The sequence below is a fragment of the Triturus cristatus genome, chromosome 10 (genome assembly GCF_964204655.1).
Source record: "Triturus cristatus chromosome 10, aTriCri1.1, whole genome shotgun sequence".
NCBI classification, from domain to species: Eukaryota; Metazoa; Chordata; class Amphibia; order Caudata; family Salamandridae; genus Triturus; species Triturus cristatus.
In genome coordinates this window covers 1,162,106,180-1,162,126,741 of record NC_140593.1, presented here as the reverse complement: position 1 = coordinate 1,162,126,741, position 20,562 = coordinate 1,162,106,180, and the positions used below count along the sequence as shown (strand labels likewise).

The 20,562-nt window shown below is 42.4% G+C and overlaps 1 pseudogene across 1 annotated transcript in view; it reads right to left on the bottom strand.

Moving 5' to 3' along the window:
- Window positions 1-20,562, bottom strand: part of LOC146796834 (metalloproteinase inhibitor 1-like) — a 38,696-nt pseudogene that overhangs the window by 11,090 nt on the left and 7,044 nt on the right. The window contains exon 2 of the transcript XR_014969958.1: window positions 16,233-16,321. The product of XR_014969958.1 is annotated as a metalloproteinase inhibitor 1-like (transcript). The remainder of the gene's footprint in view (window positions 1-16,232; window positions 16,322-20,562) is intronic.

The following is a 20,562-nucleotide window of genomic DNA, read 5'->3' as shown; positions in this document are numbered from 1 at the left end:
GTCTGACATGTAGAGGCATGCCACACTCGGGTCGAAGGTACTGCCCATCGAAGTACCCTGTGTCTGATGAAACAACTGATCCTCAAACTGAAAGAAGTTTTCTGTGAGAGCGATGTTAGCACACTCCATGATAAAGCTCACGGGAGTTGGTGAGTCCCAGTTGGTGTTGAGCAATATTGTCTCCACTACCTCAAGAGTGTTAAGCTGAGGAATGTTAGTATAGAGGGCCTCCACGTCCAGTGTAAGAAGTACATCTGGTAGCGGACCCTCTGTGTTGGTTGTTTCGATGAGTCTCAAGACATCTCTGGTGTCTTGGAGGAATGTTGGAGTCGCCCGGACTAGTGGGCATAGAAAGTGATCACAGAATTTGGATATTGGTTCCAAGAGGGACCCTATGCCAGAGACGATGGGTCTCCCAGGTGGAGGGGAGACCACTTTGTGAATTTTTGGCAGTGTGTAGAAGTAGGGTAGTCTGGGGTTTGGATTTATGAGGATCTCTGCTTCATTTTTGGAGATCCATCCTTGGTTGAGTGCCGCTGTGACCATTGAGCCTATTTTGGTTGAAAGGCGTGGGGTTGGGTCTATGGTAAGGGGTGTGTAATAGTTGGTATTCTGTAACTGGCGTAGGCATTCCGTCCGGTAGTCCGCCTTTGTCTGCTTCCTTGATGGTTCCTTGATGGTTATGGAAGCGTCGTTAGATAATGTTTTTATGGCTGTGATTTCAGCATTGGTAGTGTTGGAGAAATTAGTTATAAGGCGCTTCTCAGTTATTTCTTTGAGCACAGCTTTTTCGAAGATTAGTACTTCTGGTGGTACCATGCTGGTTGTTGGTGTGAAAGTGGAGGGTTTTCGTAAGCCAATGCCTGTTGAAGGTAAATCCAGTCGATTGCCGAAATAAGCCTTCAGGCGGATCTTCCTGAAAAGATTTTGGATTTCACAGTTGGTCCGAAAAAGGTCCGCTTTTGGGGTAGGGACAAACCCTAGGCCTTTTTTTAGGAAATTGGTTTCTGTGACTGTGAGGGGTCGTTCCCATAAATTTACGATCAGTTTTTCTTCTCCTGGTAACTCCGCAGTTCCATGTACAGTGGTTGTTGTTGCAACTGATCCTGCCATTGTACTTGTTTCGGTTGGTTCTGTACGCCTCTTCTTCTTCTGCCTTGCCCTTTGCCCCAGCCTCTGCCTAAAAAAGGTTGTGGTTGAAAGGGGGCAAAGTGTGGTGGTGGTCCATGTGGGTATTGCCATAGCGGTGGTCCATGGAATGGGACTGGTCCTTGGAATGGGGTGGGTCCCTGGAAGGGCATGGGCCCTTGGTAGGGTGGTTGGCCATAACCATACATGGCGTTCGCTGGTCTTCTGTGTTGTAGGTTGTATTGGTAAGTGCCTTGTGTATCGGAGCTGGAATTACTTCCTGAGGAGTTAGTTCTCCGGCGTGAGTTTGTGCTATCATCTGAGGAGTAATCGTCTCCTGAAGGTATGTAGTAATCTTTGAGATACGGATATATTTTTTCTTTGCTGAATCGCGTGATGTCCTTCTGGAGCTTCGTTACTTTTTGTCGCATCAAATAATCTTTGTTGTCATTAATTTGTTTGGTAATTTCTGCCAATTTGGCCTTGAAAGCGGCGTTGGCAATATTTGCCTTCATGGTGCCTTCTGCTATGGTGATTTTGAGAATAAGTTCGTCGGCCAGTCTTTTGGCAGTCTTGATAATGAGTACCAGAAGATCCCTGGTACATTTCCATGCCACCAGCGACCATTCTTCCTTGAATTGTTTGTCCTCAAGGAAGATCCTGGGGGTGTTGGTGACGATCAATCCATTGGGTGCTATATTAGCACGCAAGTATTCTGTCTTGATGGCACCATGCATGATTATTTTCATGAGTTGCCTTTTCATGTTGGTAATGGTTGTCCAATCGCTGGAAGAGCAGCTGGTCGATGCTCCTCCATCTGGGTCCAATATTGAGGGTCCACTCAGTATTTCTGAGACGCAGTCCTCACCAAAGGAGAGGCCTTAGTTATTTTCCATGGTTGCGGCTGGACAGCGGGACAATGGCGTAGTAAAATAAGAAAGTCCCACGGCTGAGCCGCAGCGCTAAACTTTATAATCGAAGGAGGGACACGGAGCCGAGTTTATGAGGTCCTGCTAATACCTAACATGGGAGGTGGATTATGGTTATACGATTACAGGTTCGTATCACCAAGGCTATCACCATTTTGAGCACAACATTGCTGGTTTTCCAGCGATGTTGGCCCATTTCCCTGGATATCTCTGGAATATTATCGCCCTGAACTAACGCGTTGTTCATAACGAGCTAACCGGGCGATAAATTCCAGCGCTAGACGGCGATGAATATAAAAGCGCTAAGCGCACTTTGCGATATTTATCGCCGTCTGTTGCTGATATGCCCTGTGGTGTTTGTGAAAACTCTCCAGAGCACAGGGAAGTGCAGCAGCACTGAGGTGTTTCCAGGGAGCAAATGGACTCTGCACATGCACACGCCACTCTGGCTTTATACAGCCGGTTGGAGTGGAAAAGAGTAAACTCTTCCTTGTTTCGTCATGGCTGGTATTTTATAGAAGGGGAAATACATTTTGGTGCAATTTTTTTTTTAAAGCACCTGATGCTTTCAGACAGGTAACGTTTCCGGGGCGTTAACCAACACAACTGAGCTGGCATTTTATACCAGTATGTTCAAAGAGGAAAGCACATTTCCACAACCAGAGACACTGCTCAAACGTACAGCATTTAAAAGGCAGGAATGTAAAAGTACCGGAAGCGGAGCCAATATTGTACAGGTACAAAGAAATGCAGGCAATGAAAAACAAGAACAAAAAAAGTGTTCACACGAGTCCTAGCTAAACAAGCATAGGCAGGTCTCGCCTTTGGGACCTTATAAGTGTTTAGCCATGCAACAGTTGATGTTGTTGCAGGAAGGATATTGTGCTGCATAACTAAATACTTATAAGGCCCCAAAGGTGAGACCTATTGGCTATGCCAATGCTTGTTCATGTTGAAGGGAAGGGTGCCATGCACCGCTGCTTTGCCTGCGTGGGTAAAGAGAACCATGGAAAAAAGGTTTGACATAAAGGCGCTCAGAGAAAGAAAGGAGTGATATCAGAGTCAGTATGCCCATCGTCACAATCATGGTTTAGGAAAAAAAGAAATTCTTGCAAGGCGAATGGGTGGGAGCACGTGTAATGGGGGCATGTCAAGAGAGGTTGTTGGAATTAACCAAGTCTCTCCCAACTATGGCGGGGAGCCGGGGGACAGGCGTGAGTGAGGCCACATCACTCACCCTGGGCCAGGGGTTGACCTTGGGCGAGAGTTAGCCGCCTAGGCAATGCCCCGGAAGCACTTAATTGCTTACAGTGTCACGGGGTGATGTACGTGCCCCTTGAAAGGAGCTGTGACGTGGCGGGCTGGTCTCTTCGTTCCTGCACGCCGCACAGGACTCCGCGCTTGGATCTTAGCTCCTCCCAGCACCCCTGAAGCACAGACGCCCCACCCTGACAAGGAGGCCACCGCCTGGCTGGCTGTTGACTGTCCAGAACACCCAGCCCTTTGTGAGGTGCATAGGCTAAGAGTTGTTTTCTTGCCCGACTCAGGAGTGTTGTTTGAGTCGCAATGGCGGCTCTCGAAGTCATTTGGTGCTGAGGTGCAGTTAGGCCTGGGGTTTTTTGGTACTGGTTGATTGGATGTAGGGCAGTGGGGTGTGTTGGGGTTGAGGGGGTCTGAAGGAATGCTTTGTGTAGTAAAGACCTAATGGCAATACCCTCGGGCAGCAGTGGGTACAGTAAATCTAGTTAAAATTTTAATCTACTGTTTTTTAACCTTTATAGTAAGAAAGACTGCTAGCTCTCCTGATTGGAGCATATTTGTGATGTCTTGTGTATTTTTCCTAATCCTGATTTCACCTAGATTATGGATGATGGATAATGACAAGATTGTTATTTTAGTATTCCCAAGCGCCCCTCTCTGTGCTGAGTGCAGTGAGAGGTCATAATCTCAGAGTGTCCAGTCAGGGGAGGTATAATCGAATGTAGGACATGCTTCACCAACATGAAGGAGCTTCTTTCAACTTAGACTGTCTAAGCTATGGGTTCCAAAAAATTCTGCAGTAACTTTTCCAAGGATCTCATAATAGAAAAGCGTAACTTTTGGAAGTTATAAAAACATGGGGGCAGATTTATGAGCCCCTTGCGCCACTTTTGAGTCACTTTTCCCATGTTAAAAGTGACGCAAAAGTGGCGCAAGGGGCTCATAAATCTGCCCCATGATAAAGAGAAAGTGCACGCCCTCACCGGGACTGTCCCCCGTTGGTCCGCAAAAGGCGGAGCCACGCCGGAGTTTCAGGCTATTCATATGAGATACATGTACAATGAATCCTAAAACAGAATGATTCACATAGAGGAAATCCGAGAAAATTGCCATCCCTAGGCCTCTTGTTAGCCAACATCAGACACCCCTAACTGTAAGAGTATTAAAGTATGCTTTAGTGCCTGCTACTGTACGAAGCATATGCAAGCACAAATACATGCAGCAATGTAGCATATCATGTTTCAATGGCAGCATAGCCTGACTGGATAGGGTGTGGCGCTCTAAGGTGGGCTGTAAAGGACAGATTTTTGCACATTTCAGTGTACTCTTCTGGTAAGAGCTAGGATATTGTTTAGCAATAAGATGTAAATGAAAAATAATGACGTGCTTATTAAAATACTAGGGGGCATATGTATCAAGCGATTTTTTACTCGCAAATGCTGCGATTCGCAAAAAACAGCGTTTGCGAATAAAAAATCGCTAAACGGTATGTATGAGCCATTTTTCTGCACAAATTTAAGGAATCGCTAATATTGCGATTTCCTAACTTTTCGGAAGCAAATTGCGATTTCTTAAATGAAATGTAACAGGCAACAAAGTTTTGCGAAAAATCCGTAAGAAATCGCAAATTACCACCAACTTCTAGTTGGAGGTAATTTGCGAAATCTTTTAAAAATGCACTATTTTAAATTTTAATAAGTGCCACGTGGCGCACATACATGCCCTTAGGGCATGTATGTGCGCCATATGTCCACACATGCTGATTTCAGGGGTGCATCAGGGTGTCATCTTGACACCCTTGCACCTTTGAAATTATTCTCAAATTGCGATTCGCAAATTGCGAATCGCAATTTGAGAATTACTTCCCATTCATTCCTATGGGTCTCCTGGCCCATAGAAATGAATAGGCAGGTATTCCTTAATTGCGATTTTGCAATTTGCTAATCGCAATTAAGGAATTTTAAGAAATCGTTAAATATTAGCGATATTTTAAATATATCCCATTTTGCGATTCTCAAATAGCGATTCTCAAAAAATCGCTATTTGAGATTCGCAAATTCGGGTTTTGATATGCCCCTAGGTCTCGTAAAGAAAAATGTGGAAAATAACCCAATATTTGGTGGATAGTGAGTGCATGACAAAAATGTTTATACTACGTCAAAAACTGTAAAAATTCTCCCCAGTGGATTTCTGCAGGTTCTAACCTTTCCTATCTTCACTCTGCTTTAGTGCCCTTTCCTTAAAGTAGTGCTACCTCTTAGGCACAAGAACACGGATCCATAGTAGCAGGTCATTTTGGCGGAGGATTTGTGCTAATTTCGATCGTTCCCCAATTTTTAAAGATAGCCATTGAGCTTTTTTTGCAGTTTTATATAGCACGAACTCGACCACTAGGTATTAAAGTGCTTTACATGAGCACCAGTTGCATTACAGTCTGACACATACATGTATCATTGTTTTTAGGCAGGGGGAGATTAAGTAATTTGCCCAGAATCACAAGATGTTTGGGCCTCCCGCCAGACTCGAACCTGGTTCCCCTGCTTCATAATCGGCTGCTCTAGCCATTAAGCCACATACACACATAACAATAAAATACGGGCAGCGGCAGAAAACAATATCCTCTGAAGCTTGCTAAATAAAGGTGTTAATGTGTGTCACTGCATAATAAGCTTTGTCTTTATTATAACATTATAGCTCGCCATAGCGGGCATACCGGCTACTAAAGGCCCGCTGCAGCGTTAAAGGCCCGAGCCGAAGGCGAGGGACGTTAACAAAGCAGAGGGACTTTAAAAGCCGGTATAGCCCTGCTACGAAGGGCTATAAGGCTATTAGAACATTCTGCCACTAGAGGGCAGAATGTTCTAACAAATAAAACAAAGCCTTCAGGGAGCGCGAGGGGATTAAAATCCCCTCAGGCTCCCTGAAGCCTTTGTTCACAGCCAGAGCTGTGAACAAAGACACATTGGCATGTTGGAGCTCCGGGCTTATAACAGCCATTATAAGCCCGGAGCACTCCATTTTTTTCAATGGAGCTACCAACATTCCAATGTTCTAATATAGCCTTATAGCCCGCCGTAGCGGGCTATACCGGCTATTAAAGGCCCGCTGCAGCGTTAATGGCCCGAGCCGAAGGCGAGGGACTTTAACAAAAGAAGCGGGACTTTAATAGCGGTATAGCCCTGCTACGAAGGGCTATAAGGCTATTAGAACATTCTGCCACTAGAGGGCAGAATGTTCTAATAAATTAAACAAAAACTTCTCGAAGCTCGAGGGGATTTAAATCCCCTCGAGCTTCAAGAGGCTTTTGTAAAACATTGGAATGTTGCTCTGCGGGCCTTTTTCCGGCCCGTAGAAGCATGGAGCACTCCATTGTCTACAATGGAGTGCTCCACATTCCAATGTTCTAATAAGGAATACAAATTGTTAAGCAAACTGCCTGCGAAAAAAACTGCCTTGTATCGGTCGGGAAAGAGCGCGCAGAGACTAGTCATCTCTCTAGGAATATTGGAGGACTCACATCATTTACATGATTGAACCAGCACGATGCAATGTTGATAAAAGCACTTGCCATATCAGCGAGGCCCTGCTTGTTATAGTTAAATGACACCATTATTCAGGCATTGGCAGGCTCCGGCCGTGTCACGGTTCTCTGAAATAACACTGTTATGAATGGCGCTACTTCCGGGAAGAGTTACAGCGACGTGAATTTCTCACGACTCTCCGTGGTAGGCCCGGGGCTGGAAGTAATGCAGCTCGCAATTGAAATGCGTCTGAGTCTCAACACTCCGCCACTTGATTCCACTTCAAGGTGACATTCAGACTTAGTTTTTTGCAAGCTTCCTCCTTTCACAGAAGTGCCTGGTGCCACGGGTCTGGGTGAATTAGTGGGTACCGGTAGATGCTTTCTGTCAGGAGGGAGGAGGCCAGCGAATGCAAGCTCGGCACGCAAACATTCAAGTCCACGGATTTCTAAAAAAACCATTTAAAGACCTGGCTTTTTTTGTCTTTGCAATATCACGGTGTCCGTTTTTCCTCACAAAGTTGAAGCAACGGAACATGGCTGCCAAGGCATCAGACTGCTTATGTGCGCCAATTTCAGAATTTCGGTGTACTTATGAGTGACATTTCAACCACTATCAATGAGTGACTTTCTCGCGAGCAAAATTGAACTGCTGTGACCAGGGCACAAGTCCTAAACAAGCTGGAGTCTCCAATACCAAAAAACCAAGTGGGGGGAGTGCGGCCGAGAGCAGGGTCGCGCAGCTTTTCCCTTGCGGGAGCGAGCGCGATAATTGCTACCATATGGCTCCTCTCGCTCCTGCAAGGGAATCACCAAACTTGCACGCGTTGCCATTCAAAGCATTCCAAAGCATGCAGGTTTTTAGGGCAAAAACAGAATCGATTACATGAGGTCCATGCGCTGCTTAGGCGAGATCTAATAAGAACCAAAGCAATCATTTCCGAATGGCGGGCTGGGCAGAAAGCAACTAAAATTTACCCCCTCTAAAGCGTGGTGTGTGGATGTTGTGAGGGCTGGCAGGAAGGGGCTCTGGAAGAGAGAATCGATGTGAGGCTCTTTAAAATTTAAAGTGAAAGTGAAAGCGTTTGTTGTACACATTTGTGTAATGAAGGGAGGGAGGCCACTTCCCATGCACTCCTGGGGGAGCTCAGGGAAGCAAAAGGGAGGAAGGGGTTAAGGGTGAGTGCATGATGGGAGGGTGACTTAGTGAGGGAAACCAAGATAAACCCTCTGAAAAAAGCACAATGCCTTCTACCGAGGAGGTGGCTTCCCATCCAAGACTGCTAATTTAGGAGCTGGAGAACAGGGTTTGAGCCTAGGTGTGGGCGGTAATTTTTATCTCCTGCCTGGATCTCTTTATTAAAAATAAATAGATAGCATCTTGGAAAAATGCAAGCAGCCATCAGTTGTGCTTGATTTGCCTAACGGACCACTTTTCTTGTACAGGGGGCGTGAGACAAGGCTGCATCTTGGCGCCTTTCTTGTTTACATTATACATAAACGGTTTGGATAAGGCCCTGTGCACATTGGGAGTGGACTGCCCGAGAGTCGCAAGTAGAAGTATCCCGGTCTTATTGTACGCAGATGATGCAGTACTCCTCTCGCGTACAGGGAGGGGTCTGCAATCTCTTATAGATGGCTTCTGCGATTTTATGGCAAACTTAGATCTATCCCCTAACCTCACAAAATCCTACATCATGGAAGTAGGAAAAAGACCAACCAAGAATTTTATTTGTAAAATTGGGGGACACAAACTAGAGAAGGTCGAGGTTTTCAATTATTTAGGGATTACCTTCGACAAACATCTTAATTTTAGAGCACTAGCGACTGATAAATGCAAACAGCACGCGAGCATCACGGGCTCAATCATGAATCGTGCTACAAGACTAGGTAGATGGTCAGTGCTGGAAATATTGAACTTATATAACTCAATTTGTTGTTCTAAAATTATTTATGGGAGTGAGGTCTGGGGATTTAGAAATGTGGACTCTATACAACTAGAGGAAAACAAGTTCCTTAGGAGGATCTTGCAGGTTCCCCAAAGCACACCAGCCCATATTATTCACGAGGAGCTAGGGATCCCGTATATCTCTGACAGATTAAGCTTTAGGCCGTTACTGTGCTGGATCAAAATTTGGACCAACCCCGAAGCAAGCCTAAGCAGAGAAATAATAACAGACTGCATTAACAGGGAAAAAGGTCATAAAATTCCATGGCTTAAATATGTTCAGGATAAACTGGAGTGGCTGGGATGTGCAAAATATTTCAGGGAACCGTCAACATTAACACCTCAGTTAAAGGGCATTTTAAAGGCAGAATATATGAGGCGGATAGCCTGTGCCAGGGAAGATAGCGAAATTCTGAAAGGGTCAGTGAGGTCTCATATATTAACTAAATCTGTTGAAGGTCTCGAACCCTACCTGGCACTAATCCATAACAAAAATGATAGATTTTTAATGACCAGATTTAGACTGGATCTTTTACATCACATTTTAGCAGTTCCCGCGGGGTACACGAAAGAAATTGGTACAAAGGGTCCCTGTGGCTGCGATCTAGGATCTCCACAGGATACCCTACATTTTGTATTCTTTTGCCCTTTTTATGAATATCCGCGGGCTCTTTTTTTAAAATCCATCCTAAGGGCGAATAAATTTACCCAGGTTAGAGTAGCCCTTTTATACTTAAAACTGGCTGTGGAACCCTTCACACTGTTCTGTATCGTAAATTTTTTAAGACTAGCCGCGAAACTGAGGAAATCTAGAGGGGAGATGTAAGTGAGTTTATTTGCCGGGCGCTGTAGGCATCCGGATTAAAAGGCCCCCCGCACGATAGTCTTACATTGTACACAGAACAGGAGATGATTTATGGAGATTACACAAAGGATGAACTGTAATGTTTACAGTACCTGGGACGTTATAAGATGTTTGTTTTAATTAGGCTACGGCTTATTTTTAATGTGATTGATCTTATATGAACTACGATCCTGTATTTTATTCACTGTCATAAGTTTGGTATTCCCTACCTGTACAGATGTCCTCGCACTGCACTTTATAACTTTTAACATGAAATTTAGTCTTAATTCTGAGCCTAACTGATATCCTGGAATGGTCCATCAGATATGTTTTCTTTTTTAACTTTTTTAGATGAAATGTTCAGATTACTATATGTGAAATGTGTAAATACATTGTTCTTGTATGGATGTTTTAATATCCGAATAAAGATACTTTTGAAGAGCCTAGGTGTGGGCGGTAATTTTTATCTCCTGCCTGGATCTCTTTATTAAAAATAAATAGATAGCATCTTGGAAAAATGCAAGCAGCCATCAGTTGTGCTTGATTTGCTTATCGGAGAAAGCAATACGCGTGCAAACTGTGTTAGGAAGCAGCTGCCATTGCTGAGGCTGGCATCATTTAAGTTCGGTGTAAAATAATAAAGGGAATAATTGATTGATTGAATTTTTATTTGTTGATTAATTAAAACCATTACAAACAAAGACAAAAGAAAAAAAAAATACAAACCAAACAATTTACCTAATTAAACATTCCAGGATACAATGCATAAAATTGACCACAATCAATTAACTTTTTCCAGTTAGGGATAATTCAAAGTTATTATTTCATTTTTTTAAATAGTTTACAGTATGTGACAATTTTCAGGGATAAAGTGCACGTGTGCCATTCGTTAAAAATAATAAACATTATAAATTGAACATTATCTAAGAATAGTACTCTAAAAACAAACAATTAGTACATTATTTTAAAGTAGTACTATAAAAGCAATCAATTAAAAAGTGCCATAAAAATAATTCATCGTCACCTTAAAAACAGCAACATCAACAAATCACAGTCTTAACAAATTTAACATATACTTTGGGAGTCGACCTTACATAATTTCTTTTCTACTATAAGCATACATTTTACAAATTGGTGTATAATATAAACGTTGACACCACTTAGGCAAAATATTAATGCCGATTTACAAGTCCTAAGTCCCATTTCTTTAAAAATAGGTTTTAAAATTATTTTCCGTTCCTTCATCATTTTTGGGCATAGTGTTACCATATGCAACAAGGTTTCGTCATACTGCCCACAAAGCCGACAAATATTTGATGCCCATTTGGACTCCCATTTAGGGGTTCCATCTTTGGTTGGATAAATTCCAAACCTTAATAACATAAATTTCTTCTTAATTAAGGGTTTTTGATGATAAAAAAGTAAATAAGGTTGGGCCATCATTTTGTCGAAGCAATTGGCAATAGACCAAAAGTGTTTTTTTTTTCTCAACTCATATTTATCCATCAATTCTGACAGCAAGGCGATGGTTGAATTAATTATTTTTTTATAATCCATTTTACTCCTTGTTTCGTCTTCCAATTTGGGACAATCAAATTTTAGGAGGCACTCAGCTAAATAATCCTGCCAGCTTCTAGAGTATTCACTGGTCGAAATCTCGCTCCAACACATATTGGCCAACGTACCCTCCTTGGCTCAAGATAATGCCAATAGTGTTTTTACAAATGCTGCTTTACGCACCAAGAGCTGATTCCGTAAGCCAAATTCCAGTCTTAAATTGGCACATGAAATCTGCCTAGGAATCCTAAAGACTGATTTATATGTCCTTGCAACTATGGCCTCCAATACTTTTACGTCTCTACCCTTAAAAATAAGAGACCTATAGTCCAGGGAGGGGATAAGTTTTGCTTTCATGACTTTAAGTAAATGATCATAATTGGGGCATACTAATTTATCTCTTAATTTTCGAAATGCAAAGGCAAGTGAGGTACCTTTAGCCTCTAAGTTATTGAAGTGCTGTCTGAAAGATAGTCGATCATCAAATGTAATTCCCAAATATTTATAAGTTTTTACACAGTCCACAGACAAACCATTGAAACGCAAGTCCTTTACCACAAGTTTGCCTTTTCCTATTAACATTATTTTTGTTTTTTTTATATTAATTGTTAACCCATTTTGGGTTACATATATATTAAAAGAATGTATTAATCTTTTTAGTCCTATCATAGTTTGGCTAAGTAAAATAGTATCATCAGCATACTGTAAGTATTTAATTTCTTTACCCATTACAGAAGGGGAATGTGAAAATATGTCATTAAAATGGGTTGGGAGATCAGACATAAATAAATTAAAAAGACAAGGAGCGAGCACACATCCTTGTTTTAAGCCAAGATTTGTTTTGAGGCGGCGGGTAGTATGTCTACCATTGCCAATTTTGACCTGCACCCAAGTATTTCAGTATAATAATTTGATCATTTTTAAAAGAGTTTCTGATATACCCCAATTCATTAGCTTTTTCAAAGAATATTTCTGGGTACAGAGTCAAATGCGGCTTTTAAGTCAATAAAACAAATATACAATTTTTGTTTCCTACATATGGCTCTTTCTCCTAGGAAAGACAATAAAATCAAATTAGTAAGGGTCGATTCTCCCTTCCTAAATCCTGTCTGAAAGATTGGAATCAATTCTTCTCTTTCCGCCCAAAACTCCAACTCCTCTAACAGACAACTTGCAAATATTTTAGCATCTACGTCTGTGAGGGTAATTAAACGATAATTTGCAGGATTCTCCTGGGGCCCACTTTTGTAGATCGGTTGTATTATACTTCCCCTCCATGAATCCGGGATACAGCCTGTCTTACGAATTTCATTGAAGAGGACCGTTAATAACTCTGGCCAATAATCAGATTTGACTTTAAAAATAGCGCTCGGCATTCCATTAGGGCCAGGTGCTCCATTTGAACTAATTTTAAGTAAAACTTTTTAAACTTTGTCTACCGACCATAACTTAGTATTGGTAGAGCCCGGTGTATCCCTTACACCAAAAGGGTCACACCCTTCAACTGGCTCCAAATTACATTTGGGGTCAAGACATTCAAGCTCCTCTATCAGTTGGCTTCGGAATAAAGGGAATAGTTCTTGGGATTGCTAAAGAAAGCACCCGATTTAGGACACCTGTAAAAGGGCCATTCCTCATGGAAGGCAACAACAGAAAGCAGGGTGGTACTCAGGAGGGACTAACAAGCCTAATAACGAATGGGAAGCCAGCCTTTATATATGTCTATATAGATATATATAGAATATGTCTTATTAGATTTTAGCAAGAGAGTCATCATGCTTTAAAATGATACACTTGTTTTTCAAAGAGATTTAATTCATCTGCTCTAATTGCAGAATTTTTTCTGCTCATTTCATTATTGAGATCGAAATAGAATTATGTAGATTTTGACCCTCCGTTGCCAGATAGATATTTGAGAAAAGCTTACCACAGGGTCAGGAGCGGGTAGATTCCACTTGTATTTTTGTAAGGAGTCTTTCCTATTAAATTTCGGAGCAACAGGTCTATTTATTGTATCATTTAAACTCGCCTAGCGGGGGTGAATTATCTCTGACATTGAAGAGAAAAAAGAAAATTAAAATTACCTTTCCTAATTGGCTCTTGTCAGACACTGTGAGTGATGATATTTGTCACTGTCACTCGCACACATGTGTGTGTACATTCACCCAAAAGAAATGCGTTTCAGTGGCAGTGCTGGCGGGCCAATACTTAATTTTTAAATTTTTTAATTCTTTCCATTTGTTTGCCATAGTTTGAATTATGTTGTCATCCATGTGTGTTTAAACGATGCCGTCATGTTAACCTAATTCTAAACCAATAACATATTTTCTCTAAACCAATAAGAACCATATTTTCTTCTGACATTCATTAAAATGGTAAATTTTTATTTCTAATTTTATAGGAAGTATTTCCCTGCCATGTCTTTTATTCTCTTTGTATTGCTCTGCCATAAACTTGCAATGCAAAATGTAGGAAAATAAGTAACCATTGCAACTGCTTGCCAAGGCCAGACCAATTAGTTTTGCCAATGGTGTTAATAGAAATTGTGGTAAAGGTAATTCAGAGGCTCGCTAGTAGGCAGCAACCTATATTCTACCAGCACGCTTAGGATCTACATTAATTCTCAAACATCCTGTTTCAATTCCTTTCTCGGCTTTATTTTCCTTCTCTTTTAGAAATCCATCTTTCCTGTTTGCATTCTTTCTCCTCTCCACAATTTACATAAATCTCAATCTTCTTCTTTTTAAGGATACTTCGCTTTACTTCATATTCCCTTCCGTCATTACATGTTCTGTCTTGTTTACTCCCTATTAATTTTTCACTTACTCTCAGGAGGGCATATCAGTAACAACCTTAGCGCTAAGATAATTATCGCCGGCTAGCGTGGATTTTTATCGCTGAGATAGCGTGCTATTAGCAACGCTTACCTCAAAAGCGATAAAAATCATAGCCCTAACTGCCAAATGTGAGATTATCGCTGGAAACCCAGCGATAATCCCACGAAGTTTGGCGATAGCTTGCTGATAGGGCCTCACATACTTAGCTATGATATCCACCTTCCATAGGATATCATGGCTAAGTCAGTTTCAAAGCAGGCGTAAGGAACGTAGCGATAACAGAGGTTATTGCTACTTTTCTTGTCGCTATGCTGCTTTGCGTGAGGCTTGATAATAGGAGAAATGTCGCTTAGCGACATTTCTCCCGTTATCCTGGGGAGGAACGCCCACTTTGCATCTCATTAGAGATGCAAAGATGGCCGTTAGGAATTCAGGCGCTAAGGCAAGGTTTCACTCGATAGCGTGACCTTGCTGATATAGCGATAAAATTATCGCCGCTTTTCGGCTGAAAACGGCCGCAAAAGCGGCGATAATTTTATATCGCCGCCTTGTAGATATGCCTCAGGGTTCTTTCAATTCTGTACTTTTCAATGTATACCTTTCTGGTTGGCTCTTTTCTTCTTATGCTTTTCATTTTCTCCCTGCTCTTTTTTGACTTTCTTTCTCTCTGCCTCTTCTCTACTCATCTTCTTTCGCTTTCCTCTACTTTATCTCATTTCAACTTTGTTCAATTTCTTTCCCTTCTTTTTTCTTTTTCTCCCCTTCCCCTTTTCCCCTTGCTTGCTTCCACTTTTTACTTTCTCTCACTATCCCCTTTCTCTTTCATTCTCTTCTCCCTTCCCATTACCCTTTTTTTCCGTTTGTCTCTAATGCGATCTCTCATGCAGTAACGTCATTTGGTCTTGTCTTTTATCTCAAACATTAAAAGTCAAAAGATGGCGGTCACACCTCAAAAGAAACTCTGTGTTCACTGTCTTTAACACCTTTAAGGTGGAAATAATACAAAGCTATCCAGTTATGGCCAAATGTAGTGTCTTCACCAGTGTTTATTTATTAAGCAGCACTCCATTGGAGAACATATGTTTTCCTACATTCTCCCCTGCGTTTTCCTCTACCTCAACACCCTACCAGTTCCTCTCCTTTCTGTCCCCCCATCGCAGCTTCTCGGACCACAACCTCACTGCCACCCCTTCCCTCCATCCCACTTTTCAAGTGAAATTTGGAATTTTTTTGTTTACATTTTTTATTTTACATAAAGACTAAGAAACTGCAAAGTGCCGCCATACATACTTGTTTTTTTTAGTTTTTTCTGTACTGTACTAAAGTTGCCACATTACATCAATGCATTAAAAATGTCAACCATGCATCACACTCCATGTGTATGCAATCTTCAAGCCCCATGTTTGTGCATGTGTCTACACAGGCATGTGCATCAGTATCCGTCTCAGAATGAGTTTTCTTTATGAGAAACCCATTGCAAGATCGCCAGTCTAGAGTGTGCATGCATCTAGCGATTGGCACAAATCACTTCCAAAGTCAATAACTTGGCCTTTTAAAGCCAAGATGTATTGTTTCTGCTAAAGCCTGTTTTATGTGCTGTTAATGACAGAATAAAATGGCCTTCATGCGGTGCTTTACATCCCAATGTTCCACTCCAAAATAAGACCCTGATTTAAATGTTGGGTCTTTTTTACTGTCCATCACCACCAGGCAAACCCTTTATCCCTAAGGAGCTCATTGTTTGCCGTAGGACAAAGTTCCAATGCTTTTACAGAAAACTCCTTGGCAGATGGTCCTGGGAATGACAGAAACATCTGTCGGTCAGATCAGCATTTCTAAGTTTGGCAGTCAGGTCCTCCGCCAGGGCGATGGAGTAGTTTACTTTGTTGCCATGGCGCAGGACAACCGGATTGACAAAATTTAAATTGAGCCCTTAGTTTTCCATTCTATGTGTACCCCAGTCAAATACAGGGCTTCCTTCTTCTAACTAAGATATTTAGTCAGATATATTCTTCAAATTCATCCAAGTGGGAGATTAGTGAAGATGTTTAGTTGGAGGTTAATGGTGGTGTTTGGGTTTGTGATCAGCCTGTGGCTGCTACTGGTCCCCGGCTCAAACAACAGGGAAATGGTCTGCTTTTGTTTTGTTTTCCCTCTACTAATGAAAGCCATACTATCAAAATAATGTGAAAAAGAAAAAACATATTACCTTTTCGATTTGAACTTTAAAGCCCTCCACCACATCCGTCGGGCTGGATCCGTTCTTCTGGGAGGCTTCCAAGACTTTAAGTTGGAGAACTGTCAGACAAAAAAAAAGAGACAATCAGCCCCCAACTACCATCCCATAATCTATTAAGTAAGGAAGTATTACCGTCCCAAGGAAGATTTCTATTACTACCTGAAAGACTAGGGGAAAAACGATGCCAATTTCATCTAACTTTCTGGCTTTGTTCTGTACTGGCTTTGGGAAGAACTACTAGAACCTGGCCTGATTGTGTGGAAGTGTGAGAGGCAAGAGTCCTCTTTGTCCAGTCCTCCATCTTTCAAACATTCACCACGATAAGCATTCTAGAATGTTATCTTGTTTGATGATGTCATCTTGGGGTTTGAGATTTATTGTGACATTGTTCACTGGATGGCCATCTTTCAAATTCTCTCCCCTTGATCATGTGAAATTTCAAAACATTGGAAGATGACTGTATACAACATGAATGCTTCTCAAAAATTGGTTTGGTAGGAGATGTGTTTTCAAATATATCCAGGAAGGCTAGATTCTTGCTTGGAAAAGCCTTGTGATCCTGCCCCGAAAAAAAGCACAAATGGCCACCAAACCCTGAAAAACAATATCGGAAGGTGTCGGATGTATTAGTGTTTTTATTTGCACACCTTTCGAAGTTTGTTTTTGAAAAACAAATGTTATTGAGGGGCTGAACTGCAGGACAGAGGGCACCTGGCGAGTTGCATGGTTGCCAGCATTTGGGCCTACCCCCTTTTGACATAGTAAAATATATATTTATTTTGTCATCAGAGAGCACAGTCCCCTGAAAAATGGTTGTTGGATCACCACCGGCAGAGCTGCAAAAAAAAATATAACAGGAAGAATGAACATCTTGGCGATATCGACTCTACCCATTGGTGATAGAGGCAGGGAGTGCCAGAAGGGAGTTGAGCATCACATTGTCACCAATGCCCTGTCCAGATTACCATCAAGTAGGTCGCACTCCCCGTGGTAACTCCCAGCTATTTAAATGTGTCAAATCACCATTGCACTCTACCATTGGTATAGAGCACATTTGCATTTCCATCAGAGTTGGGATCTGGAATAAGCATAATTTCCCTCAGTTCATAGGAAGGCCTGATAGTTCTCCAAACTCATTCATGGAGGCCATCAAGAGTAGTAAATTGTGGTGTTCACTGTGGAGGCACACTAGAGAATTGTTGACATACAGTGAGATTACATTCCATTGATTCACAATTTACAGACCCCAATCCAGATTCTAGCTCTGTAGCAGGCGTGCTAGGACTCCATTGCTGGAGGAGAAACAAACTGCGAGAGCCAACAACCCTGTATATTCCCCCTTCAATAGGGATATTTTCAGAGACCACTTACCCTGTGCTGATCCGTGTCAATGGCTGCGCATAGAAGAGACACATCCAACCCCTGGCCTACCCCTTTTCTGGAAGTACCTGCATCAGGAAAGGCCAGATATGCGTATCAAAGGCCTTAGTTGTGTCTAAGGAGAGCACCCAGTGGTCTTGGTTCTCCACCTTGGCTCAGTCTATGAATATCAAGAGCATTTATAAGTTAAATGATTCGTGCCCCATGTGAAGCCGTTCTGACCATTTTGCACCAAGACGTATATGATAGGCATGAACCGGTTTGCCAGAAACTTTCCCAATGTCTTGCACTCTAGGTTTAGTAAAGACAGTGGGCGGTAGTATCTGACCTATAGAGGAGTCCCTTTAAGATTTGAGAGGACTACTAGCAAGGCCTCTCTCATACAGTAGGGCAGGCAGGAGACGTCTAAGTGTTGACTGTTCTAGTACTAATAGCAACTAATAGCAACAGCTGTGCTATATGTGAGGCGTATGGCACATGGAATTCAACAAGTAAGCTGTCGTTGCCCAGAGTCTTACCTCTGGTCATTTGTTTAAGCAACTGTTTATTTTCCTCTAGGAAGGTTGGTTTCTCGAGAACAAAGCCCTGCATTTTGGGAGCCAGGGCAGTAATTCTCTAAAACGTCTTGGTGTCTTCCTGGGGCAGAGTTCAGGGCACTATAAAGATTGCATTAATACCCTCTTGGGTGCTGTCTTGATCTCCCTGGTGTGTGTGGATGACTCTGATGGGAATTTAGTTTGTTCCAAGTCGAGTAGCCAAGCCAATAGTCTGCCTGCTCTGTCGCCCTCCCTGTTTTAACATAATATATATTCCATATAGACGATATGGCTTAGTTTGTGAGGAAGTTCCCTGTAAGACCTTCTACAGTCCCTAACTTGCCCAAATGTGGCCTTGAGGCATGGGCCTCTGACAACCGCCATGAAGGCGTCCCATTCCACTGTGGCGTCTGAGGCAGTGCCCTCATTCTTAGCAAAGTTTTGAGCATTGTGTATCCCCACTACCTCCTGAAAACCTTGATCTTTCAGTGCCTCTGGATTTTGGTGCACTTGGGTGTATGTGAGCATGGTGGGACCCCAAAAGAATGAAAGTTTCAGGGGATTTTGACCATCACTCTCCACCCTGCCTCCATTTTGCATTAGAATAAATCAATACTGTTATGCAGGTCATGTAAGTCTGATTAGAAAAAGAAGGCTCTATTCTCTAGGTGGTGTGCCCGCCACTGCTCAACTTCTTGAGTATGCGTGGCCCATTTTTACTGGTTTCTGGAGGCCTATATCGCATAGGTGTCCCATAAAGGGGGAGTCAATCGGTCTAATGCACCTTGAAGAAGTCCCCTACTCATAGGGAGGGTGCTGTGTTGGGCTGTAAAGCACTACCAGCCAGAGCACATAACAGTAAAGGGTAACCAAGGCACTATCCAAATCAGGAAACCATAGCATATTTTGAGTAAGAAGTACGCAAAACTTTACCTCCCCTCCTCTTCTTGTCCATCACCATTGGGTGTGTTAGCGGCGAGGAGTACTTCTCAGAACGGTGGGGAAGGGGTCTGCTGTGTTACCCCATGATATCATGATATTCCTCTTAAGTACATATATAAACAAAGGGATCCATCCTTATAAACAAGAAAAGTATGGTTCCTCCAGATATGTGTGTCTCCTACGATGGTGGAAAGCACACAGCTTTGTTAAAATACCCCTCACCCACCAAAAGGACCCTTGGTAGCATGCTTCATCATCAGGGTCTTCCCTCTCTGCTGCGGGGCGTGCTGCAACCTACGACTATGTGGGAGCACTGGTTTTGTAACAATACTATGTGTGGTGTAGGAGTGTGAATGGGAGGGTCAGAAGTATGTGACAGTGGTGTACGATTAAACAATACCTGGCTCTGCGGAAACCAAAAAAATGTAATACTCCTTCGAGCTGATTTTGTTAAAAGTGGGGAATAGGACAGAAGTACTTATCTTTAATGGGAAGTGCTTCCTGTGTCAACATGTTTTGAAGCCCTCCCCTGGATTTTCATCAGGAGCTAAAGGAGATCCCTTCTACACTCTAAATTGTAAGATTAATGTGTGAAAACTCAAAGTAAGTACTAAGTGATGCATATAACAATCTACATGCACTGTATACCAGACCCCAATAGGTATTTTGACTGGTATGGCTTTTTTATTTGCTCGTTAAATGCCTCATGAGCCTGAAAAACGAGAGTTAAGGAGCACCTATTGTCAGACAGTTATCAAGGTTACCTCCTCACCTGGCAACTACCTCCTTGCAGCTCTGTGAAGCCGTGAGGAGGTAGTTGCCAGGCGAGGAGGTAACCTTGATAACTGTCTGACTATAGACCCTGATGATGAAGCATGCCACCAAGGGTCCTTTTGATGGGTGAGGGGTATTCTAACAAAGCTGTGTGCTTTCCACCATCGTAGGAGACACACATATCTGGAGGAATACTACTTTTCCTGTTTATAAGGGTGGATCCCTTTGTTTATATATGTACTGATCAGAGGAGGACAAATCCACCTCTTATGCTCGTTTGAGCACTACCTTTTCACTCCCCCTTTGTTTCTTTGATTCCTGCTTAAGTGCTCATTGTCTGCTGACCAAGACACAAGATAAACAGTAAACCCTGATAAACAAAGAACCAACCCCCACCCAGGCTACTAGGGCAATGGGTTTGCAGCTGCCAATTAAAAATTCAAAACATGAGGGAATGCCTCTCCAGTGCAACAGTCAGGGCTGGTGGGTAAACCCCTACGTAGGTAGTCTGTATGGTGCCTGCATCCTCAATTATATGTTCTTTGAGCCTCTCCTGAGATGTATCAAGCCTGATGACATGCTCTCATATCATACGATGGCCTCAGCAGTCATTTGAGTAACATCTGGTCCCTCCTGTAGTTCTGATGTTATGTAAGCCAACAAACTGA